Source organism: Haemaphysalis longicornis, unplaced genomic scaffold (genome assembly GCF_048455015.1).
Source record: "Haemaphysalis longicornis isolate Haplotype H1 unplaced genomic scaffold, Haemaphysalis longicornis Haplotype H1 scaffold_3, whole genome shotgun sequence".
Classification (NCBI taxonomy): Eukaryota; Metazoa; Arthropoda; class Arachnida; order Ixodida; family Ixodidae; genus Haemaphysalis; species Haemaphysalis longicornis.
The window spans coordinates 170,483,751-170,509,693 of record NW_027526335.1 but is presented as its reverse complement, the minus strand read 5'-3'; the positions used below and the strand labels follow the sequence as shown (position 1 = coordinate 170,509,693).

The following is a 25,943-nucleotide window of genomic DNA, read 5'->3' as shown; positions in this document are numbered from 1 at the left end:
ACCGCCTGATTAGCCCTCTACGGGCGTCCCAGAGGTGGAGGAGATGGGCATCGATGGCTGGGTTATCCTGCGTAAGGAAAGGTTCCTTGGCGTGTTTTCTTGCCTCTTGAATGAGCTTGGTAGTCCATTCCTCGAGACTGTTATCCGATCAGCGGAGGTGGTTTCTCGGAAGTTCTTCCAATTTGTTATGCACGCAGTGCCAATTTTTTGTCTGCTCGCTCTTTGATGGGAGATTTGTGACTGAATTATGTAGTGGTCGCCGGGAAAGAATTTCGCAACGAGGCTCAATCTTGAATCGCTAATAATTCAGACAACAAGCAACACAATCAACAGATCATCTGGCACTCTAAACCATGTGTACTCCCGTACATTACGTCTTGCGCTCAACGCTACTTAGGAGCCTGCTGCTAAGCCATCAATCCATTATGAACAAGGGATCCATACGGATCCCGAAACGTCAATTTTGTTGCAACATTTATACAAATCCCTTTACCTGACCAGACGGCATTCCGTCGAACTCTCGACAAAGACAGAGATTGGCTTATAGGTTTATAGATGACGCAGCTACACTCTCACACCTACCGACAGTGCTACTTGGGAATGCCACATCAAAGGGAACATTAAGGCGTCTCTCGCAGCAGAGCGCACATGCAGCAAGCTACTCTGTGAAGCACAGCTCAATGAGTAGGCCACACATCACACATAAAACAGCAACTGTATGTCACAGCTTTGCTTGTTAATCATCTGTACAGACTGTGTAGGTGAATGTTTTTGCCAATGCACTTAGTGAGATGTTGCTGTGCTTTGTTTGTGAGGGTGCTGCTACAATTGCTGAAGTTGTTAATGTGAATGTACTGAGTGATAGGAGTATGCATATGACTAAAGTTGTGTTTTTATGGTTCGCATAATGCCACCTTTTTAAGGCTAGGACGCAGGCTCCTGCTTGTGATTCTTGCTTTTGATGTTTTGTACTTGCATATCTTTGCGGTGCAAACAAATAAACTTTGTTGCAAGTCAAGCACTTGTCGTGCCCTTCTTTCAGGCCTGTGGGCAGCAGAAATGCCACAAGGTGTAATATGCGCAGAATGTAGCTCACTCATTTCAAGCACGAAGAACTACACTGAACTTTTTCATGTTTCGACACTTTTTGCACCTCAAAGGTTGCTGCTATGCTTAAAAAGAGAGAAAGAGGAAGTAAATATATTGGGATGCAAAAGCGACATAGCACAGGAGCATAGTTCAGCACATCTGCCCAGGAGGGACCTAATGAATTTACGGTACAATACAGACGCCTAAAGAGACACTAAAGTGCAAAAGCAAGTTGGCCAGCATCAGTAATTACAGTGTTGTGAATACAAATAATATGCCACTTGCAGCAGCAGTACTTTATTAGTGCATGAAAATTCCCAAAGTGGCGTGAAAACAGGCACGGCTGCACGGCTGCCCCATATATTGTTCTGCACGACAACTTGTGACATTACTAATTGCGGATGTCAAGACATGACTGGTGGAACTAGTCGAAGCGTTCTTCTGAAGCAAACACTGATGCAGGGATATGAATGTGTGCAAGAACTTTTCCTGGTCTTGTGCTTCGTAAAAGACAAAAACCTCATCTAGCAAACATAAAATATGATGCCTCATTCCACACTTTGTTGCAGTGTCGATTTCATCAGAATGTTTTGCCTTGCCTACAAGCACAGCCACAAAAATGCATGCATGTGGGTGCACTAGAGACTGTAGTACTGTACATATCTAGTGACTTAGCGCATACAGATAAAGCAGCTAGTGACAGCAGGGGATTATGAGCACAATCAGCAGGAAACAACACGACTGTGAAATGCTTTGATCAATGGCGCAGGCATGTTCGCGTAGCAGCTTTTCCTAGGTGGTGCCACTGCGGGCGTTCCTAACGAAGCTTTGCCGATGTCATAATGCCCTGCCAGCAAAGAGATGGGGCTGGGTGGCCTATTTTTGATTGATTGTGGGGGTTTAACGCGCCGACGCAACGCAGGCGATGAGGCGCGCCGTAGTGGAGGGCTCCGGATTAATTTTGACCACCTGGGGATCTTTAACGTGCGCCGAAATCTCGTACACACGGGCGTTTTTGCTTTTCGCCTCCATCAGAAAAGCGGCCGCCGCGGCCGGGAATCGAACCCGCGACCTCGTGCTCAGCAGCGCAACGCCTTAGCCACTGAGCCACCGCGGCGGGTTGGGTGGCCTATTTTGCTGTACGCCGCCACACCAAGGTAGCATTAGGTAGAATGTAACAGAATGACAGAACGTAACTTTGAAAAGTGAAGGGCAATCAGAAAAGTTTTTAAGAAGGTGGTAACAACTGAATAGTCGGGCTTGGCTTGCTCTGGGCGCTTTGTGACGTGCCCTGATATGTTTCCAAAAAGCGAAAGAGAAAAAGCCAGTTCGATGAATAAAAGAAAAGGCTTTGAAAAATTGTGGTTTTTCTGGCAGACCAACTTTTACAGCCAGTTCAGCACTGTTAGCTGGCCTGCAGCAACACATGCATGTACACTTCACTCTTAAGTCTCGTGCGCAAATTCAGCGTACAGTAGACCGATTGCAAAGCGTGGGTGTTAGGAAGTTTGTCACATAGCCTTTGATGTGATGACTATTGCATTATAATGACCAGTTTCCCAAATATGCTTCCAGAAGTGAGCATTTTTAAGCAATTCTGCTCTCACCATGTGAACTGCACGACAGGTGAAAACAATGGCTACCGTGGCTGTAGCCAAAGAAAACGGGGGGCGAAATTTGATTAAGCACCGGACAACACATTTAGCAACGGAAGCACACACCAAAGGCCACAATGAAGACATGAGGAAACGTAGAGCGCTGAAGTTTACAAGACGACCACAGAATAAAGGGACAAACGAAACGCTTGGTGTTATTCGTTTGCTCCTTTATTCTGTGGTCGTCTTTTAAACTTCAGCGCTCTGCTTTTCCTCATGTCTTCATACCAACTAGCCCAACACCCAAGCTTTACTGAATAACACAATTAAAGGTCATCCTGCCTGATGGAGGCAACGCATGTGAGCAATAGTAAATCACTTAAGGACTCTGGCCAGATATCATTCCGCCTGACGAAACTTTAGGGAGTTCTAATTGCCGTCTCGTCAGCACGGAACGCTAGAAAAAAATATATCTGAAGCAACACGGTTGTCTGCACAATCGCAGAAACAATCAGGGCGATTTTCGGGCCAAAGGTTAAGCTGATTCCACGTAGGGATGTAGGGTAAACGGTGCAGATACACGTTTGACAAACAGCCGTTCCAACCACGCGGCGATTTGCGAACCGCCGAGGGCGTGAAATAGAGCAATAGTAAATCACTGAAGGACTCTGGCCAGTTATCATTCCGCCTGACGAAACTTTAGGGAGTTCCAATTGCCGTCTCGTCAGCACGGAACGCTAGAAAAAAAATATATCTGAAGCAACACGGTTGTCTGCACCCGTGGTCTGCACTATCGCAGAAACAATCAAGGCACAAAATGCAATTTTCGGGCCAAAGGTTAAGCTGATTCCATGTAGGGTAAACAGTGCAGATCCACGTTTGACAAACAGCCGTTCCAACCACGCGGCGATTTGCGAACGGCTGAGGAGGCACTTCGAAATCCACAGCGGCGGGCAACACCTGACAATTAAAGGTTGACTTTATAACTTTTACAGCGGCGGTCGATCACCACAGGGTGAATGGTGTAGATCTAGATACACGCTCGAGAAACAACCGGTTCATATACACGGCGATTGGCGAACGGTTGAGGCACTTCGAAATCTACAGCAGCGGGCAACGCCTGAGAACGCGTAATCACGCACAGAGGCACGGTTGAAGCACTTCACGTAAGAGCATGAGGAGCGGATGCGGTAGCGCACACTGTGTATCCAAACCACGACCGACTGTCGTGACTCAAACCACGACTGGCTTGATCCAAACACTTGCCGCTTCGCGTAAGTGCATAAGCGGCGGGAAACACCTGTTGAGAACGCGAAATCCAACACAGGCACGGTTGAAGCACTCGTAACTTCGTTAGAATATGAATGATTAGGCGTTCAATCCACAGCGCGGCCGTCGCAGAAAGCGAGATACAACATGCCGATTGAAACACTTCACGTAACATGAGCACAGGCTAGCGCAGAGGGCACAGCCTTTTTATTTCTCTATGGCACAGCTCCGGCGGCTCCGGCAGGTCCCAGAGCGCAGGGAGTGTGCACAGCGGCGGAAAAGCCAAGCGCCCTTCGCCTTTCCCACTCGCACTCCTCCTTTTCTCTCTTTCGCGTCTGAGCGTCCGGGCAATTTATTTCACGCTTCCCGGTGCTGCTGCAGGACGATTGGCGACGTTGGTTCCTGCACCATGGTGTTGGTTGCAGCGCTCCTTCTCTTGGGCCCTTCTGGCATGAGACCGAACTCGGGCAGCACTGCTTGCAGTCGGCGGCTTCCTCTGGTTGGGCTGGCTTGGCGGCTTCCAGATGTCGTAGAGAGCATAAAGGGTGAGTACCCCGCACCTCCACCAGATGGCATGAAGCCAAGGACGACGCAGTTGTCTTGAGGATAAACAAGTTTATTGGAGCCAACTTGTGCTCCCCTAACAACTCAAAAGAATACAGAGGCGGCGAAGCAGCGGTCAACAAAGTGACTCAAAAGCAAAAAGAAACGGCAAAACTATGCCTACAGGTTCAGGCATAGAAGAGGTTCGTACACAGCGATGACGATGACGGAAATGGGAGAATCTAGCCGCGAAGTTGACCAGTGACAACCAATCGGGCAGCCATGGCCTATGTAACGTCCCTTAGGCCATGCCAGGGGTTGCATAATGAGGACAACTGAAGAGAGAACGGTTGGTTTTTCCGCGCCTTTCACATCGATTTGCGCGCTCAACGCTTCACGTGCAGGCGTAATATTTGGCTCACGTATTCCTGGAAGTGTAATCTAAACGTCGCGCAGGTTTACTTGCACTGCTCAAAGAGTGTTGCAGGGTCCCTTTAACATGAAAGAAAGTGCCGGCGACACCGGTGGCGCCACCTGGCCGTGGCGTTAGAAAACCCCCGGAGTTGCGCGCTCAAGGCGCGCGCCAGATGGCGCCACCATATCCAATTATTTTTGGGCGGCCGGTCACTCCAAAGAGATCGACCCCAAGAATCTGTCCATCGGAAGGACTGCCGTTCGTGCGGTGGCTTGTATTTAATTTTCTTTCGCAACAGTGAAGCATTCATGTCATTTTTCACAAAGGAACACTGGAAATATCACCTACGTATTGATGTAGTGCCGCAGATATCCGCTATGTTTAGTTTTGGCACAGCAATGTATACATGTAGGAACATTGCCACCGGACTTACATGCTTAGATATGGCTGGGGTATATAAACCTTTCGTTGAATGTCTGCATTAACTTTGGCCGGGCGGAAGAGTGGAGGGACAGACAGAGATACCAAAGCGACAGCCGTTCCAACCACGCGGCGATTTGCGAACCGCCGAAGATACAAAGAGACCAAAGCTTCTACGTTTATTGGGGCCACGCAGACAAAACACAAGTTTAGTTTGTAGAGCGCATGCCACGGAGGCGTTGAAACAGAGACGACCAGACCACGTAGCAAGCCGGTTTATTCCGAACGCCGTGGGGACTCTATCTACTGATGCCAGGGGCGCGCGAGTCCAACGGCGGGTGAGCGCGCCCGTGGGCCTGCGTCACGCTGCTGCCGCTGGCACTGTGGCTTGCCGCTACAAGTTCATTCGAGAGATTGCCTCGTTAGAATCATAGTGACACCAATCTTAACGCACACGTCACTCAAATAAGCTGTATAATTGGAGAAAAGGGGAATGTCCATGTGACCCACCACTTCCTTTCCCATAACAGAACCTATGTTGCCATATGGGCCCAGATGCGCGATTGGCTGAGGCTGGCAAAAGCAAATGAAAATTAGGCAGAGCTTATAGGCTTGCCTAACGAGCTGTTTGCGCTTAAATGTAATGCATATTCATTTTAAAGCAGCAAGAATGGTGCCGTGAACAAGGAAAGTTACGAAAATACAAGTAAGAAAACAGGTACCCATGGGAACTGCTGTTGATACTCTGCGGATATGCTTGTTTTTGCTGCACAGCAGTCCGCAGCTTTGGAGTTGTCTTACACGACACTGCTCGATAGGCGTAAACACCGTTGTCTTACGTGACCCTGTTTGTTGAGGACACCCCGTGTTTCCCCAAGCGAATACTTATACGGTAACAAAAACAAGCCAAGAGAGCAACTGCCGACAACGGTCCATGGATCAGTATGGTAGCGCCACTTGGGAGGACTGACGGCAAGCAAGATTGCAGAGCCGAATGATGCAGTGGAAGTTCGTCTGAATGCGCGCACTCATGACTTCACTGCTGACGTACCGAAAACACACGGTTTAGTGGGAGAATCAAAATTTCAACCTAATTTAACTAATTTCTCAGTGAATACGGCATCATTTGCTGTCGGGCAAGCGCTTGGGGCGCTATAAAACACGCAATCTTTCCAATAAAAAACTTGTATTTTGCCTGCATGGCCCCTTTAAATAACCCAATAAAGACTATCGTCTTTAAAAGGAAAAACCAGGTTAATCCTGCGCAAAAATCGTCAAGAATGGCAACGATGGCGGCAAGAGCACGGTGTCCTGCAACTCCACCTCTCCCTCTCCTCTCCCCCCTCCACCCACCCCCACCCGCTCAGCGGCTCACACTGAGCTTCCCATCCTAGTGGCATCTTTCAAGGCACAAAATCAGACGCTTTTAGCCAATCTTGAACCTATAAAAAAGCAATCCCCTTGCCCTCCAAAGTGTGCCCCGCATAGAGAGGCCATGGAGAGCCAGGCGGCGGCGCCCCGACTCTGGAATCCTCCATTAACACCCGTCATCAACAGCCAAATTTGCAGACATGATGAGCGAGTTGGGAGCGCAACTCTTGTCCTCATGCCCAAGTTAACGCTCAAGTAGCAGAGCCCGTTCACAAAATGCTTGCCCAGGCTGCGCGCAAAGTTGTCCTGAAGGCTATATCTGTCCTCCCAAGCAAGTTTTCTCGTCGTTTGATCATGCCGGACGGAAATGAGGACAGTAGGTGCCATTCCGGAACCGAGGTACAGGCCCGTGAGGTAGTAGGACTTCTTTGCTGGCTAGTTGGTTCATGACGTATGAAGGAATATGTTTGCGCAAAAGACGAGGACGAAGGGCAGAGGGGACAAGATGAGCGCAACTTCAAACTTTATTTATCTAACAATTCATTTATCTACACGAAATGCGTTTCAAACGTAGTCTACAAAATTCCTTTGACCTGCAAAAGGTTATTTTACATCGGTCAAACTGGGCGCTGTTTTAATCAGAGAGCGCGGGAGCACAATCTTCTCGTTAAAAATAAATCGGGGACGGAGGGGGGGCATCTGGCTATGCATTGTAAAACCTGCGGCTGCATTCCCAAAGTTGAAGATACCGAATTCCTTGCACGAGCTAAAGATCAAGCAGAGCCTGAGAGAAATAATTGACGCCAGAGAACAAGAGACCGGGGAAGATTGCGTCAGCACACCCTCGGTAAGCCTCCTACCCACTGAGGTAAGATTCATGGTGAAAAACAACGAAAGGAACACAGGGACAAAAGAGTGGACCAGGCACAGCGCTGAAATCGCAACTCAAAGTTTATTAGAAATAAAACACGTATTTATTACACACAAAAAACATAATATCGCGTGAACAGACAACAGAGACAGAGCGTGTGAGCGACAACAAATTGACATCTTTAAACATTGTGGCACGCGACAAAGTTCGTCATCCAAGAAGTTACACAATCTGCTAGGGGATAAGAAATTGAAATTCCTTGTCAAGTAATGGCACAGAAGGAACACTAACGCACTTGCAATCGTTCCTTCTAAAATGAAAAGCCTCTATTATCTCTCGGACATGCTGTTTTTTTATGTTTGGCTACAACGTTTCTGTCCTTAAAAACAGGGAAATAACCTTTACATTTTTTACAGTGTTGTGCGACGTGTGAATAGCCATCACCCTTCAAAGAAGGTCTATGCTCCATTAGTCGAATGTTAAGCATCGGCCCGTTTGGCCGATATAGACTTGACCGCAGACAAGAGAAACACGTACACTACACCAACACTACAGGGCACAAAACTTGACACATGGTTTACTCCACAGTTTCCACGTGTAGCTATACCTGCAAACCTCCTATTTACTGCGCTTTATATCTTTCATAATTTGTCGGGTGCCGATAAAAGGACGTATACACCATAACGGCGTGTTACATTTGTTAATCCATGGGACAACACGTGCACATATGGCATGACCGAGAAAACTTTTTTTCCTTGACTCTGTATCTCTAGCCACTACGGAACCAGATTTCACCCAAATTTTTACTTTGTCAACAGCAACACGCATAACATGTTTGCTGCACCCGGCCGACGTAAGCCTGGCTACTTGTTCAGAAAAGCTGTTGGCCCATCCTCGATGATGATGACTCTTTCTTCTGCAGGCTTGGATTTCTTTGGTAGCGGTAGAGTCGGCCTAATGCTGTTCCAGAGCCACTCAGTGTACCCTTCAGGCGTCGACGACCACTCCCGGAACAGCCTTTCGTGCCTGGTCTTGCTCAGCGTAGCACAGGTAGCTCGAAGGCAATCCCGCATTGCCCTCGAGCGTCGAATGCTGGCGCTAATGTCTTGTTCTTTCTTCCGCCTCCTTTAAAGGGTTAAGCTCTTCCCTCCAAAATTCTGGTTCTCGACGTTCGAGGCGTTTCGTAATTTGGCGCTCCCCGCTCCATCGAGGAGCCCGTCCTCTATTTTGTGCTGCCTCTACTTGTCCCCGCTGGGCGCTCCGCCAGTGGGCTGTTTGTCGGCGTGAACTTCGATTTCCATTTCTTCCTGTTTTTTTTAAGTCGCTGGAATGCATTCCCTATAACAGGATCTTCCTTGACTTGGGCAATGTACCTCTCCCGGAGCACGTTTGCAGTTCCCCTCTACTGGCAAAAAGGGCTACGACAAAGCAAGCACTACCCCGTCAAGCGCACTCTCATTTAGTGCGCGTGTGATACCTCCGATTTCTTGGTGAAGCAACAAAGTAAACCTCTCTCTACATCACCTACTTCCATGCTTTTAAACAATCTAAAGAATACTCCGTACGGCTCTTCTCCGAGGTCAAGGAGCGAGATTTAAGGCGGGAAGATTATGGTCACCCCATAATGGTCACCGTAAAACACAAGCTTCGGATCTCTTTTGCAAAACATGAACATTGACTTCTACTATGGCCACCGCATGACGCAATGGTAATGCGTAAAATAAATACACTATTCTATTGGGGCATATGCCCTGCACAACAAGGTGCACGTGAGACACCGAGACTAAGCTTGTGTTATACATGCTGGAGCAGTGTCAAAAACGAGAGAACGTGAACTTGTAGGAACGACAGCGCTGAACTCGCTTTCATTTCTTTACACGGCTTTTCGATTTTAAATCTGATATTTAGATTAGCTAGGTTTACGTCACACACAAAGGAAGATATGGTGCAAGTTAGTTAATTATGAATCCATTCGCAGTGACAGATCAGCTTAGTTGAACTCGAGTATAGCTCGAGTTTGTGCATGAAGAGATAACAAAAACACATTTATTGAGCCGTGTGAGTTTGTGTTGCTTGCTGGGCGCCGTTTTAAGTTTCGTGGCGACGATGGCAGCCCTAGTGACCTTGACATCCTGAAAATGTGTTTTGCGCCACAGAAAACAACATGAAATCACCTAGTTGGCAGCGTCGCGGCTTGTCCGGTCAGAATTTGCTACTAACCCCTCGCGCCACCAGAGCAAATGAAAATGTCTTACATGATTATTATTGATCAGGCGCATTTGCTGTAGTTTGTCTATCCCAAGACTTTGTTTTGGCTTTGTTTCGAACACAGGAGATATTGGCCAGGAGTAACTCCCCAACATAGTTGAGTATACATTTATGCCAGCATATTTGGACACAATGCAGAGGGTCTGTCGAGTAGACCAGCCAAATATGAATTGTATTGATAATTTTTAATCTGAACTTTTGCTTTGTGTGCACTAAAACGAGTGTGGTCCACTCTGAAAAAAATTAACACCATACTTATGTACACTTTTGTGACGTTAGTGGATTGATGAGTTGCAAAAGTGTCCTATCGTACCACACAATAATTTTAGGAAACTTCAGAGGCACTGTAAATAAGTTATCCCAACCTTAAGGAAGAACGACTCCCGAAGGCTCAACGTAAACTGTATCCTACATCAGCATCACACCTGTCCAGTGGGCATTGCATTCAGCATTGTTCTGTTCGGTTCTTTTGGTGCTTCAGATTCGTTTTTGCTTCGAAACAGCATATGTCGACCCACCTCCGCCACATTTCATTCCGGTGAAGCCGCTTTACTCGGCGCCGCTCCAGGACTCCTCCGTGCCATAGCCAACTCCTCCTTCGCAAAGGCGATTCCCCTCGAAACATCGATGCCTACGGCACAAGTTGAGCAATCGGCTGATAACAGTGGTAGCGCCCTTATCAGATGATTGCGGAAATTCAACAGAAGCGGGAATGGGCGCCATACCTATGATGAAATGCCGCCGACACCGCAAATCTAACCGCCGCCATGGCCGCCTTCCGTTTCACCTCGCCGAATAGCTGCGAATCCCTCCCAGTTTAAAAGCAACTTGCCCGGTTGATACGGCGGCGTGAGCCCATATTTCTTCTTCAGCTTGAAAAACTTTCCAAGCGACACTTCCGCCGGTGTATTTTACGCCTAAGTATGCACCCATCACCAGTTGCCGATTTATACGTTCAAGGTTTGGGAGCGGAATAAGAGGGGCGTGTACGCACAACTGGGTTTCAAGCCGCTACCGATGACATGCCGGAGCGACATTTTGGACGGTGTCTGCCACTCTAATCCCCCGCACTTAAGCGGTAGCCAGTTTATGCATACACAGGCAGAGTTGAGGGAGATGAGGGGCATTCACGCGTTGCTATAGGTTTTATCCTCTACTCATGGCATGTCCCTTCTGCTGGCGGGAAGTTTAAACGTGGACGTCAAACCGTCCCATGCGACCTGTCCGGTGTCCTTAGTCGTCGAGTGGATAGGGTTGACGTGGTAAAGAAACAGTAACATGCCAACGACGCGGGAGGGAAACCGACAGCTAAATATTTGCCCGCGAGAAAAAAGCTCATGTTCCTCCAAGTTCCATTCAGCTAATTGGCTAAGAAGTATGCTCATTCGTAAAGGACAAACAAACGTGTTTTTTGTTCATGCACTCCGTGGGCTCCGTCCAGCTTCGCAAATCGTCGTTCTTCACAGAGTGGAGGGGACCAAGTTTTTTTGGAAATGTTAACATCTACTCCTTTATAACTGCAAGCTTAACGTTCCCTTGAGAAAGAGGACTCTTCACTAAAACTTAATTATTTCCACATTTGGTTTTTCCTGAATGCCAAGCATAATAAATATTAACAAATTTACAGCGCTTCCCTGGGGCTACCATCTCGAAGCCGCAATTTCGAGGCACAAAACACAAATGCTTACAAATAACAGTGCCACAAACAAAAATAAAAAGACATGAATATCATAAAAGGTCACGATTTCTTTTGAGCCAATCGGGATTTCTGTACTGTACTCGGTGACTGGCCTACTTGGAATACACCGCCTAGGAAAATTAAAAGCGTAAGGATTCAGCGCCGTCTCAAATATTCTTCGCGTAACCTTGTTGTATTGCTTCGCCAGAGGGAAATCCTTTCTCACGGGAGTCGATATTAAAGCGAGCCCCAATTGGTCCTGAGATTCAATGAATGGCCAGCTATTGGACTTTAAGTAGCAGTCGCCCAAGGCGTAAAGGAAACAGGCAAATCCTGGTTTCGTGGCGCACGACTCTAAGCAGTCTGTGAAGACGACGAAATTGAGTTGTACAGTTTTGGAGTGTTGTTCAAAGGCCGCCCTCAATTTCCCTAGCAGAACTTCATTGCTGCTCTCGCTGCTGTCATTTAAAAAGAGGTTCTGACGAGATTGGTTCGAGATGCACGGGTGAAGTTTTCTTTGATCAAGTTCTTCCTCCAGTTCACGTACTGTGTCGATTGGGTCAGGTGGAATTATCATTGCTAAGGAAGATGTAAGTTCGCCTCGGAAATACACAGACAGTGGTAGCAGGCCCAATAGCCACACAACGATCATTAGTTCTTGGCTTCGTTTGTAACGACTGCCGCTGCTACCTGTGAATTCATAAGGTAGATGTGCCGGTATTGCAAAAAGACTCGCTAACTTAAACATCGCCCAGTCTCCTGTCGCTCTAAAACAGCCGTAGCGCCTACGCTCCAAGCATTGTCTGAAATTATGAGCCATTAAAGCCGCCGTCGTTGCGGCCAGAAGCGAAAAAAGCGCTGGCCAAGAACGTGCAACGAATGTCACAAATGATACGCTTGCTTTTCCTTTCCATACATAAAACCTCCAATGTCTGAATTCCAGAATTTCTGGGAAAAAGAAGTCGTTAAAGACAGTTTGGTGGAAAACTACTACATGAAACAATATGTCGGCATTACCTTCCAACAACGCGTTTTTGGCTGACGAAAAATCAGCGTAAAACCTGAACCTAACTGTTGCATTAAGAGCCTCTAGGACTTGGAGCGTGACGTTATATAAAGGATAATTGCAAAGTGTGTAGTTTTTCAGGACTGAATTAAGCGGCAGACAAGCGAATACAACTTCCCGGCCATCAAATGCTTCGGTCAACTTCGGCTGGCGCGGTATCTCTTTTGAAATACAACTGCCAGAATACTCTATGTGGTTTGAAATGGTAACATCCATCGCTTCTAGTTTTTCAATACGAGAGCTGCTTGCGCAGTGTGCCTGCATTCCACGATCTGTAATTGATGTTCTTTGTGTGAAGTCATTCTGTACAATCACCAAATCCACCATATTTAGCGGGACGCTTACGTTTGCATCACTATGAAGACATTCTTTTTGCCTTTCCAAAGTATTAGGCAATAACCCGAGGGGTCTCACTTTCAGAAACATGTTTTGATCTAGTCCTTTATGAAAAGCTGCATGAGAACTACTCCAAGTGGTTCTTTTAGCCCACGTTTGCTTCAGAAATAACAATTCAGACTTGTCTAGGGTACGATTACATGAAAGAAGCATGACTGCATTATACCGACGTATCCACTTCTGTACCAGCGAAAACCCTTCGTGTGTGTCTGGGTGGGAGATGTTTCTAAAATCAACTACACTCCAAAGTGCCGTTACTACAAGAAATAGAGGAATTGATTGCATGATGTTTTATGGTTTACCCAAAGTAACTACATATGCAGCCGTGGTTACAATCGGTGCGAGGACCTCCGATGAATACTTGCCACCTCAATTGTCTATGAAAATCATGTTCGGCATTACAAAAAGTGATGCCAAATTGTTTGAGGAGTGTTTTAGTTTTGAGAAAATAAAAACTACAATTCAGTCAATAGGTCTCCTCGGAAAGGCTTTCTGAAGGCCCGGATTTTTTAAAAAATATTTTAAGCTTCGATTGTTGAGGCTCTGATACTGTACGCTTTTCCTGGTGCTCAATGATGCTCAGTTTGAATAAATACAGCTCAAAATAGTTACACAATTTTCAGCTTCAAGCATTTATGAATGCCTATACCCAAACAATGCGTAGAATATTTTGTGGCAGAACTTTTAACCTTAGCGAGCTTAGGATTTCCGATGTCGTAGTAACAACTTCCAGCTATCGTTAGACATGAAGTGCCTTTCGACCAATAGTTCAAAATGGGCCGGACTGGCAGAAGTACTCCAGGAATGATTACTCAACCGTACATACCACAGACTGTGTCCTGGTATCCTGGGAAAAATATTTCAATAGTACACGTATTACAGCATTCAATATGGCAGTTCTGTCCTGCACTTTTGTGCGAGATTCCACCGAGAAAGTTCTTGGACATAATCCCATCACAGCTCGGTGCCCAATAATTGCACCAATACAAACACGTCCAGACTTCGTTGCCCCGCAACAATCTTAAAGGGAGTGACCGCTCAGAAAGCAAAACATTAGCGACGTTCGAAAACGAACCAGTGGCGTGATAAGACCAGTAAGAACCGCACCCATTCCTCGACCCACAACAAACAGTTCGTGTTCTAATTTGTCTTCTTCCTGAGAAGAACACGGAAGAGGGGAGGCCTGGCATGTAGAAATGTGGGAGAAACATCTCCTAATTTTTGGCGCATTATATAGATTTGGTATTTCATGGATCAATTTCACACAAAAAGCTTACAAAAGGCCTAACGCAATTTCGTGTGCTTCCTCTATTCGTGTCTCTTTGGAGAGTGCCACAAGAGAGCTGTTGTATTGAGGCGTCAATATCATGAATCTTGAGGCGAGAGAAACAAATTGAGAGCGAAATCGGCATACGCCAAATTACTACTTATACTTGCAGTACCTGACCTAGTAAAATGAATTCGGCACTTTGTTTTTATCAATGCAAAGGAGCAGGCGGTGGTCACGCTGTACACATTCTACAAAGCAAAAACGTCTCGTCGATGACGTCACCCCATATATAGCTTGATAATAAAGCTGTGTCCCATTAATGTACTCATCATCGTTAGGCAAAGTATTCTCGAGAAAGTAAGGTTTTTGAGAAAATGCCAGACGTATTCTTTTGGCGACACAATGGTCTTGTCAAGATAGGCGATCCAGCAGCGGTAAACTTGTGGCCTTAGAATCGCAACAAAAAGATGCCTTCGTTTATGAGCACTGCAGTGTAGCGATATTTTGCTCTCCAAAAGGCTTGTGAGACCGGTCGGCGCAACGGTATCCTAAACAACCTTCTTTTGTGGAAAAGGAATCTTTCGTTATATGCGGAAATGCGTTAAACAAAGCCTGGAAAGCCTTATTATCGGAAGTTCAGCACCAGGATGAGCATGCTACCTCCACAAGAAAGCTTTGTCCTTAGTGTGACCACCATTTTCCACGCGTCATCTCTTCATAAATTACATGTATACATGCGTACGTAGATACCTACATACGTACATAATTACAAAGAGAGAGAGAGATAACTCTTTAATGTGGGCTGGAGAGGTCAGCTCTGCTAGCGGCAGTGCTTGCTACAAAACATGGGGATGATTACAATGCAGTGAAGTGAATGTGAGAGATCGGGAAAGCAGCAATAGAGAGAAAACAAAAGTAAATAAAAATGGTTCGCAATGAAGTGCAAGGAAAAAACTCGAAATAAAGTTAAGTAAAAGAAAAAAAGATAGAGTGAATGGAGCCCAGGAAGCGCAGAGCACCTAACAAGAAAAAGGAGTCAAAGCGTACATGACGACGCAAACGCGTACAGATGTAGCCATGCGCACAATGGAAGAATTACAAAGTTTTGTCTAGTCCTGAATCTCGCAAAAAACGGAGAAGAATTTTCGTCCCTAAATATGAGTCATTGTGTTCTTGTCCCAGGGTCCAAGAAAGTGACACAACTGAAGGCTTGCTCCACGTCGAACACGAGACAGGCAGCTGGCCGCTGGAACTCGTGCAGCGGAAAATCGCTGTCATATACACAACAAGTTCTCGGTAGTTTCACGCACAGCGCACGTGGGGCACAGTGGTGAATCCTCCCCCCCCCCCCTCCTATTTTGAACTTGAAGCTTCGCGTGTAAGCCACGTTGAGACGCAAAGGATGCAGTACACCTTCAGACGCTTTGCTTAGGTCGGGTGGAACGCGAAATTTACAGAAAGGGTCAATTCCATGTAGAGGTGGACATCCGCTGCGAGTATGCTGCCACCTCAACATTTGCTCTCTCCAAACAGTTCGATAGATAAGGGCACAACCATCCTCTCGAGAGAAAGGAAGCTGTGTCGTGTTACGCAGAGAGTGAACAGCACTGGCGGCTGCATCAGATATTATATTTCCTTCTATTCCCGAATGACCAGGAAGCCATTGAAGCACGATGTCATGGCCCCGTGCGCAGAAACATGTCTAGAAGCACATACGCGAGCTCGCTAAACTGCGCTGGAGCCAGTTCTGCTCTCGGCTGGATCCACGAAAGCCACTAACACGTATATGGCAAATTTTTCGCACCTTAAGAATCCCGTCAAGTCCACTTCACCCGTTCTCGACGGTTTCTCTTCAATTTCAATTTCAATTTGTTTATTTTTCGCCAAATCAATACACCAGGTGAAAAATGGTGAAAAAATGGCGGCCGAAAAAAAAAACTGCAATAAAGCAGCTTGACAGAGCTCCGGCCACCGTCAACTAGCAGCAAAGAAGTGCAAACACAAGACATACATACATACTGTTGGATGATACATTTCCTACTGGGTAACATTTCACACAGGGAAAAAGAAACGAAAAGAAACGAGAAAAAAAAACGAAATGGCTGAGGAAACACGGTAAAACGCAATTAAAAACAGTATTTGTTCACTTTAGAAAAAACTAAATGAAGGCGTGCACCGTAAAAACGAGGTGAAATCAACGTGAATATTCAGCAATGTAGCGTTTGTCACATGTAAAAACAAGTACATAAAATGCAAACAGGCAACGAGGTAAAATTTCAGGACATGGTATCTTAGAATTCCAATGACACATAACATTCGTACGCGAGAATGATAATGTATACATGAAAGTGACATGAACAGTATTTCCTGCGTTCATACACGTTTTCGCAGGTAAAATTCAAATAAAGCCATCACAACGACAGTTCCAACATGCTCTTGTCACTCATGGATAAAGGATCGACGCAGTGCATATCTCACGATGTCACCCGCGTTGGCGTCCGTAGTCCGCGTCCGCATCGCTCCCCCTACACTATATAAAAAAATAATACTTGCCGGCGCCAGGTTTCGATCCTACGACTCTGCGGGTGGAACGCATGGTGCACGGTACTCTACCAACTGAGCCACAAAGCCGACACAGAACGGAAGGTTACGAACGTGCCTTATATCCTTGACTCATTCAACCGTCTGCCAGAGGTGCGCCCTCTCCCCCGCGTCCTCTTCGCCTTCTCTCCGCTCGCAACGCCCTCTCTCGCCGCGTTCGGTTCGGGCGCACAACAGGTGGGGACGTGCGCATTGGATTGGATTCGATTGGATTGGCTTGGATTGGCTTGGATTTGGATTGGATTGGATTAAAGTGGATTGTGTTGGATTGTGTTGCGCCATAGCCGCGCCACGTTGCGTCATAGCCGCTCCACGTTGCGTCATAGCCGCGGCAGGGGGTTTACGGCACGTTTCACCATCGACTTCATCGACAATGTCTACGCTCGAAGACAACAATTACAACAACAACAACCAATACGTAATCCATACGACTTGCAGGCGCGCCCCCCCGCAGAAATGCTCTGCATTATCCTATCATTATTGAGGGGACACTGATACCTTACGTCACGCACCACAGATTTTTGGGAGTGACTGTAGACCGCGGTCTGTCGTGGACGAAACACATAGCCTCGTTGAAGACTAAACTTGCAAGCCTAGTACATGTTCTTCGCTTCGTGGCGGGGATGAGATGGGGTCCATCTGAGAGCGCTCTTCTCCAGTTGTACCGGAGCCTGTTTTTGGGGCATCTTCGTTACAGCCTGCCAGCCATTTCAAACCTGCGAACTTCTTCCCGGCGCACATTGGAGGGTTTGCAAGCACAAGCCCTCAGAATATGCTTGGGGCTACCACGATGTACCTCTACTGTGGGCACAATTGCCGAGGCACGTGTTTTTCCAATGGATGCACTTCTTTTGGGCGAACCCCTTCGAGTCTACCTTAGATGCTTCACAAGGCATGAACACCATCCATTATTGGCTCTTCCTACTACGTGTTCGAGAAGTAGTTTTGCGGCAGCCATTTTGCAACACCAACATAAGATCCCATCAGGTTTCGCCCCAATGGTGGTTTCCCAGAATCCTCTGTGGGTACTATCAAAACCGTCAATTTACCTTTCCATCCCGGGAATTGGGAAGAAGTCCTCTTTGCCATCAATAGCCCTCAAACAGTTGACTCTAGCGTTCTTGACAGACAAGTACGCCGGAACTGTACATGTATATACTGATGGCTCTGTGACTGCATCCCGGTCCACCGCGGCTGTGGTAATTCCAAGCTTATGCGTTACCCGAGGATTCACACTAGACCACAAGACAACTTCTACTGCCACTGAGTTGGTCGCCATACGGGAGGCGATTCGTTTAGTCTCCCGTGAATCACCTCAAGCTTGGACCCTGTTTTGTGATTCCAAGCCAGCACTCCAGGTCCTCAACGGAGTTATGAGGCAAGGACCTTATTATGCCCTTGCTGCGGAAGTACTCGAATTATGCTCATTGGCACTGCAACAAGGACATGTCCTCATCATTCAGTGGGTACCAGGCCATTGCGGGCTAGCTGGTAACGACTGGGCTGACCAGGAGGCAAAGAAGGTTTCTGCAAATGCAGATGTTGTACGTCTGCCCTTCGCAAGGACGGACACGACCGCCCTTCTGTTTACCATTCTCCGCCACGCCTCGGCGAACCACTGGTCCCACCCTGACAATCGTCATAGAAGATTAGACCGCCTGGACCCCGACTGCAAGTTTCGGTTACCTCCTGGTATTCAGCGAAACTACGCCACACTGTTTCACCGACTACGGCTTGGCGTAGCCTTTACCCGTCGCTACAAGCACCTCATTGGCTTTACGAGTGACCCCGACTGTGAGACATGCCATGTACCAGAGACTATTTCGCATGTTCTCTGCCACTGTCCACGCTATGCGCAACCTCGAGAACAATTAGTGAGAACATTGGCCCGTTTGGACTGTCGTGTGGTGTCGGAGGAAGTGCTGCTGGGAGCTTGGCCAGACGCGAAGCGTTCCTACAGTGCATTTAAAGCTGTGCTGACATTTCTGCGCAGCAGCGGCCTCTCAGAGATATTGTAGTAGAGGCCCGTCCGGCTTAACTTTAACACATACACCGTATCGGTATAGGCATCTTCTATACATAGCCCTTCATTTATTTCTCCGCCATCTTCATCTATCTCGTCCTCTATCCACACTCTTTCCTCCACTTTCCCTTCCCACACACAGAATAGCTGGCCAGATATACTACCGTCAGGCCGACCTTTCTGTGTTTATTTCATTTCAATAAAATTCCTCCCTCCTTGATCGTGCCCCTCGCGAGGGGGATGTTTTTTTTACTCACCGTTTTTACGTAATTTAGGACAAACCAATTGCACGTAAGAGTGTATCTGAAGATACGCTTGTAATAAGAGACGGTTGTAAGTTGTCTATCATCGTGTGTTGCATTTATTATCTACTCAATATTTGCTTTGCGTGAAGCAATGTGGCCTTTGCGATACGCGCTACTGCGTCAGTAGTTTGCAAAAGTATTTGCTAATTATCCCTATCTGTTGGCGGGGCTCGCTGCGGCAATATTGATTTTTCACCTGCCACTGACAAATTTTGCATTCAGTCTAATTGTGTGTTAATTAAACGCAGCAATATCAACACCACTCCCCAGTGTAGGTGTGTAAATCATTTGTCTACGTTAAAGACTAGAAGCCACCCAGTACGGCGACAATCAGTCATCCCTATTAATCGAGCAGTCGTGGCCTAGGGTTTCCGTGTTCATCATATCTTTTACACGACGGTGGGTCGAATCCCACCCTGGGATAACGTGACCGATTATGGTTTTGAGAATGACTATTTTAGTTCTTCGTAAAATTTCCCGGGGAATTTCGCGATATTGTCTGTATTCATTCAAATGTTTTTATATTTCGAGCATTTGGCCAACTTGTGTTTCATCCGGAGGCCAATCCAATTTGTGGGTGATTAAACCGATAGTTTTTATATACGCAGTTCATTGTGCTTTCGTGAAAAAGCAATACGTGAGCAAGCTTCCCGTTGGTAGCCCTCCTGCGTAAGCAGTGAGCTCTCCTCTGCTTTTCGGCCAGCACTATTAGGTATGCCACATAGGCAGCGATTCGATTATACCTGCATCTCAGATCTCTGCTGCCCAGTGTTCATCCGTATTCAGAGGTTTGAAAATATTTACAGTGTTTCACCTTACCCGCAGGCTAGAAGCATTCGGCTTTCTGAATAACCACGCTCCGTCAATAAAAAAAATATTTTATAGGGTTCTGTCCAACCAGTGGTGTGGTACCGACTAGGCTGCGTCCGTTGGCACGCTATCGCAAACTTAGCAATTTCTAACTGGACCTTTTCACTGTATAAAGGAGCACAACTTCGATAGTGGTATCGGCTATTCTGGTTCCTGCATGCCCTGGGCACAAGCACTTAACCTTTCCTATTTACCGATAGTAGAAATTATTTTTTTTTTCATGTGTCTTTTCCTCTTCTCTATCGTTAATCGCATATTCCGTTGTGGCAAGCACCGTCAATCAGACTCAAAACAGTGTAAATGCGAGTTAAGTTAACCAGCAAACTTTCTGAAGATGACGCAGAAATATAATTCAGCGGATCGAAAGACACGGACGCTGGAAAGGATGGGACTGACGGTCGCACCATCCTTTTCACCGTCTGGGTCTTTCGCTGCACTAACTCATATTGCTGTGATATGAACCAACTAGCCCGACAACACATTGTATTGAAGATGATCGATTGAGCACATGCAATATTTCGTGTTTGTTGATTCTTTTTCATGTTCACCAAATACATGCATGAATGTCCTTATCCTTAGCCTATTGGTTAGTAATGAATCCATTAAAAACATCATAGAGGAATAAGGGGTTATGCTACCTACAATCACACGTTTGAAGGAGATGCAGTATGTATTTCGTGAGAAAAAACATGGCTAGGAATAAACAAGACGCATTCCAGATCACAGTACTAAGAACACGTTTGGTTCTATACAGACACATAAACCTATGAATACGAAAGCTGTGTCTAATTCACATTGCAATAACACACACGCTAGAGATCACACTCAGGAATGAAGTACATCGTCACTGGTTGATTGATTCTAGGGTTTAACTCCCCGACGCAACGCAGGCGATGAGGCGCGCGGTACTGGAGGGCTACGAATTAATTTTGACCACCTGGGGATCTTTATAGTTCGCCGAAATCTCGTATACACGGGCATTTTGGCTTTTATCCTCCATCAACAAAGCGGGCGCCGCGGCCAGGAACCACCCCCGCGACCTCGTGCTCAGCAAAACAACGCCTTTGCCACTCTGCTACCGTGGTTTTTACCACCTGCCCGACTGGTAAAGAGCTAGATAAGATTGTTGTCCCCAAAACAGCAGCAGTTAAAATCACGTACAAGGCACTGGAAGTCGATAGTATTTTCAATTCTTTCTTACTTTTTAGGAACGCCACCACTTTGACCACGTCTGTGCCGTGGTTCGCGATAACAACACCGGTAAGTTTGTTGTTTTGTTGTGCCATGAGCCTTAAACGCTCATGAATCATTCAGCAACTGCTGCCTTAACCATGCTGGTCTCAAGGAAGCCCATGGAGACTGAATGAAAACATATAGTACATGCGTGTATTTGCTGCATTGCTTCTACGATTTTAATGGGCGGTCAAGAGAATTAAGGAGGTGAGCCTATCGGAGGCCAGCTGCTTCAAATCAAATCGACTTTATTGCACAAACTTCAGTAAGCTATGTAGGAAAAAAAGGGCATCCCAGCTTAACTCGTAAGCATTGGGAGCGCCGCTGGCGAGCAGGGATGACAGCAGCGCGGCTCCGCTTGAGCCGGCAATAAGGCGAGCGTCAGCGTATCGAGATGGGCCGGCAGGATGTGTCCACGTGCTCTCGCTATCTGCGGCGTATATATTCATAGGTAGTGCTGGCATGCAATTTTGCCTGCTCCGGCTACCGCTCTCGTTCACCGTTTCAGCTTTGGAGCACCTGTACATACATGAATACGTGCATAAATGCGTACATACATACATACATGCATACAGACATATAGATACTGTAGCAGAGCGCAAGCATACGTGCCTGCAACACTACTCCGCATGTCACGGCTACAGACGGCGTTTTTCGGCTCGCATGTATAAATGCCTGCGCACAAGTGTTCGCGACACATGGAATTCCCGCCAAGTTTTGAAACGATAACGGTCCCCCTTTCAACAGTGAAAGCTTCCGAACGTTCATGTCGCATTTCCGGATCAGCCATGTCACCTCTAGCCCCTACTACCCGCGCGGTAACGGCATGGCAGAACGAGCTGTCCAGGAAGCAAAAAAGTTGCTAAAGAAATGCCCATTTTCTAAGCTCGCATTTTTCAGCGCCCTGTTGGAGTGGCGAAACACCCCAAGGGACGACCGCCTCAAGTCTCCCGCAGAGAGGTTGATGGGACGCCACACCAGGACACAACTCCCCGTGACCGACTATCACCTGGAGCCAAGGGCTGTTTCCCCAGAGGAGGTTCGACAACGACTCCGGAAAATAAGGCACAAGCAGCGCGTCTACTACAAAAGAGGTACCAGATGCTTGCCAGAGCTTTAGAGTGGGTCGAGAGTGTCTGTCTACGAGACTCGTAGCAAAACATGGGCCCCGGCCGTAGTCGTCGGCCCTGGGGATACAGCTCGGTCTTACGTGGTATCTACAGAAAGCGGACAGCAACTACATCGCACGAGGGAACACCTGAGGACCACTGAAACCGATACGAATGACTCGCAAGCGAAATCGGAGCCTGTGACGCACATCGCAGAAGACAACACAAGCACGAGTCTACGAAGAAGCGAATGCGTCCGCCAACAGCCCTGCGCTACCATTACCAGAATAACTGAACATTTGCATTGTTAAAAGTGAAAAACGGCAGTTGTTGTTTTTGTTTTTTGTTGTTTTTTTTTCGAAGAAAAGGAAGATGTAGCAGAGCACAAGCATACGTGCCTGCAACACTACTGCGCATGTCTCGGCTACAGACGGCGCTTATCAGCTCGCATGTATAAATGCTTGCGCGTTGTTCAACAAAGCCTCTTTTCCTTCCCAGCTGCTTGCCTAAACACAGATACGTACAGTCGCGCTCCCTATGACCTACACCGCTCATTAGTATTCACAGCTTTATATGACCTTTGTCTGGCCCCCGGGGTTGAAGACCAAGTGCGCATTAGGAGAACAGCGTCCTTATGAATCAACACCTTATCCTAACGTATATGCCCATAGTCATTGTTTTGACGATATAATCGTCTGAATACTAATGAGCGGTGTAGGTCATAGTGAGCGCGACTGTACATACATATATATATAGTATTTACGTACATACATACGTACATACGTGCATAAATACGTACATATACATACATGCATACATACATACGTACATAAATACATACATACATACATACACATGCCGTATGCATACGGCAGACGTTCTTAGATAATGAATGGCAGCCTACGATTCTCTCTGAAGAAGAAAGTGTATGACAGCTGCATTTTACCGGTACTCACCTACGGGGGAGAAACTTGGTGGCTCACTAAGAGGGTTCAACTTAAACTGAGAACCACTCAGTGGGCAATGGAGTGGAAGGTGATAGGTGTAACATTAAGGGACAAAAAAGAGCAGAGTGGGTCAGGGAACAAACGCGTGTTAAGTACATATTAGATGAAATTAGGAAGAAGAAATGGACGTGGGCAGTGCATGTAATGCGAAGGCAAGAAAACCGTTGGTCATTAAGGGTAACAGAGTGGATCCCTAGAGAAGGCAAGCGTTGAAAGGGGCGGCAGAAAGTTAGATGGGCAGATGAGATCGAGAAGTTTGCGAGGCTAATTTCTCGCAATTAGCACAGGTCCGCGGTAAATGGAGATTAATGGGAGAGGCCTTTGCCCTGCAGTGGGCGTAGATAGGCTGGTGATGTTGATGATGACGTACACATGGTAAGAGAAGCTATAAAGCCAGATAGAAAGGAGGAACTCTGTATTGAAATTGACTACGACCCAAAACCACTGCCAGCAGGACTTTTCAGGCGCCCTAGTCCTGGTTCACAAGATTAGGTCAGGGGATTCTCTCACAAAATACTTGTTAGCTAAGTGGTGGGCATACGTTTCCCGCCGCAGGAGACACCTGTGGGAAACCGCCGAGAAACCCGGGGAGGCCACCATCGTGACCTGCTCCTCATGCCATTCAACGACAAAACAGCGGGCATGGAATTACCGGGGTATTATACAGGAAAATCTAAAACGCCCTTACCTTATTTACTGCTTTTTGAACACCTGAAAACATCTCGTGTCACCCCTTCTAAATAAGAAATAATTATAGTAATAATTCTCACTCCAGAAGCACTCATCGCCAACGGTCAGCCGTGCTGCAGGACCGCGCAGAAATCACCTTAGACAGGCAGCTGTATATCGTCACGCGACATGCTATTGCGACATGGCTGACTGTGTCGCCTCCATCGGGCGGGAATGATAGAGATGCCGATAATGATGGCTCGGTGCCCGCACGTACTCACTATGGCCATTCCCAGACGGTTTTACTCCTGCCTCCATGTAGACGGGATATAGTAGACTTAGAAGGACTGCCATTAGGGCGTGTTGGTTCATGTTCATGACCAGAAAGGCACTATTGAAAACTAAAACTTAGCAAGAACACGTGACACAGCGCTACTAACAAATTATATTTAGGAAAAACGGCTTACATATTCATTAAACAAAACATTGTGTCACACCACACATTGTCGCTATCTGCAAAGACATTTCAACGCATGATATCGAAACCATGACACTGCAAACTTTGACAACGCAGGGTCAGTGAAAATCGTGAATAACAGAATAAAACCTAGGAAAAATATGGCAGATAATACATTGCTAGCTGCTACTAGAATTAATACATTCTCTTCTTGACAGACAGACATACAGACAGACCAAAATTTCTGCGTTCAAATAGCCCAAGATAGACTATCATCTTTGAAAGTGCAAGCTAGATCACTTGACGAGGGTTTGCGCCCCATTTCTGGAAAGTAAGACGGTTAAAATGCGAAAAAACAATACATTGAACACGAACTAAGCAATAACGCTTCATTGAGAATTGATACCCAAATAATGTGGAAAAGCAATTATACAAAAGAAGCACAATATTAAATAGCTTACTAGACATGGAGTTCTATAAACCGATATGATTTAAACAATTTATGAAAAGAATGTAATATGCAACTTGACCTAATTTATTTTGGTTTATGTTCCATGTCACCAGAGCAGAAAATTTTGGGGTCTGTCTTTCTTAGTTCATACGCACTTTTGGCATCACAAAATTGTTTTACTGCAAAGCAGTAGATGTCTACCCCTCCAGTTTTCATTCCGGTTTCATCGATTTACTCGGCGCCGCTGCGGGGCTCCCCCTCCGCTGACACCTCTATCGCAACTATTTTCCCCCTCGGCTCCATTGATGCCCCTTTGGCAAGTTGCGCAGTCGAGCTAACGGCGGTAGTGCGGTTATCAGATGATTGCGAAAAATAAGCAGAAGCACGGATGGGTATTCAAAATGCACTGACGACACTACTTAATATGAAATTTGTGCGCAGCGCGAGCTACAGTCTTCTCGGTCACGGAGCATTTCTGCCAAGGTAAATATAACTGGTAGCGAAGCTTCCATAGAAGCCCATACATTCAGAAAATGGCGGCTCTTAAGCTGCTCATGGGGCTTAGCGTCATCTGTGTGAGGAGCGAACAATTCCGGTGGAACAAAAAATAAACCGGACGTGACGCGAGATCCGGTCAAAAAGTGACGTCATTTTGGTTGCATTAGCGCGAAAATTTACTTCAAAATAGCTTTAGCAGGCCTGTGATCGCTTAGGGCTCATGTCATTGCCAACTGACGCAATTGGGCGAGTCCTTGGCGTGTGTGCTGCAAGTCAACGCTAGCTTAACTAGAACAGACTCGTGACTAGAGAAACGTACTTATTTCTGATGGAGGCGAAAAGCAAAAACGCCCGTGTGTACGAGATTTCGGCGCACGATAAAGATCCCCAGGTGGTCAAAATTAATCCGGAGCCCTCCACTACGGCGCGCCTCATCGCCTGCGTTGCGTCGGCGCGTTAAACCCCACAA

The 25,943-nt window shown here is 46.7% G+C and overlaps 1 pseudogene; it reads left to right on the top strand.

Moving 5' to 3' along the window:
* The window catches only part of LOC144175530 (uncharacterized), a 36,185-nt pseudogene extending 13,482 nt beyond the window's left edge, over positions 1–22,703 (top strand).
* The last annotated feature ends 3,240 nt before the right edge of the window (positions 22,704–25,943 follow it).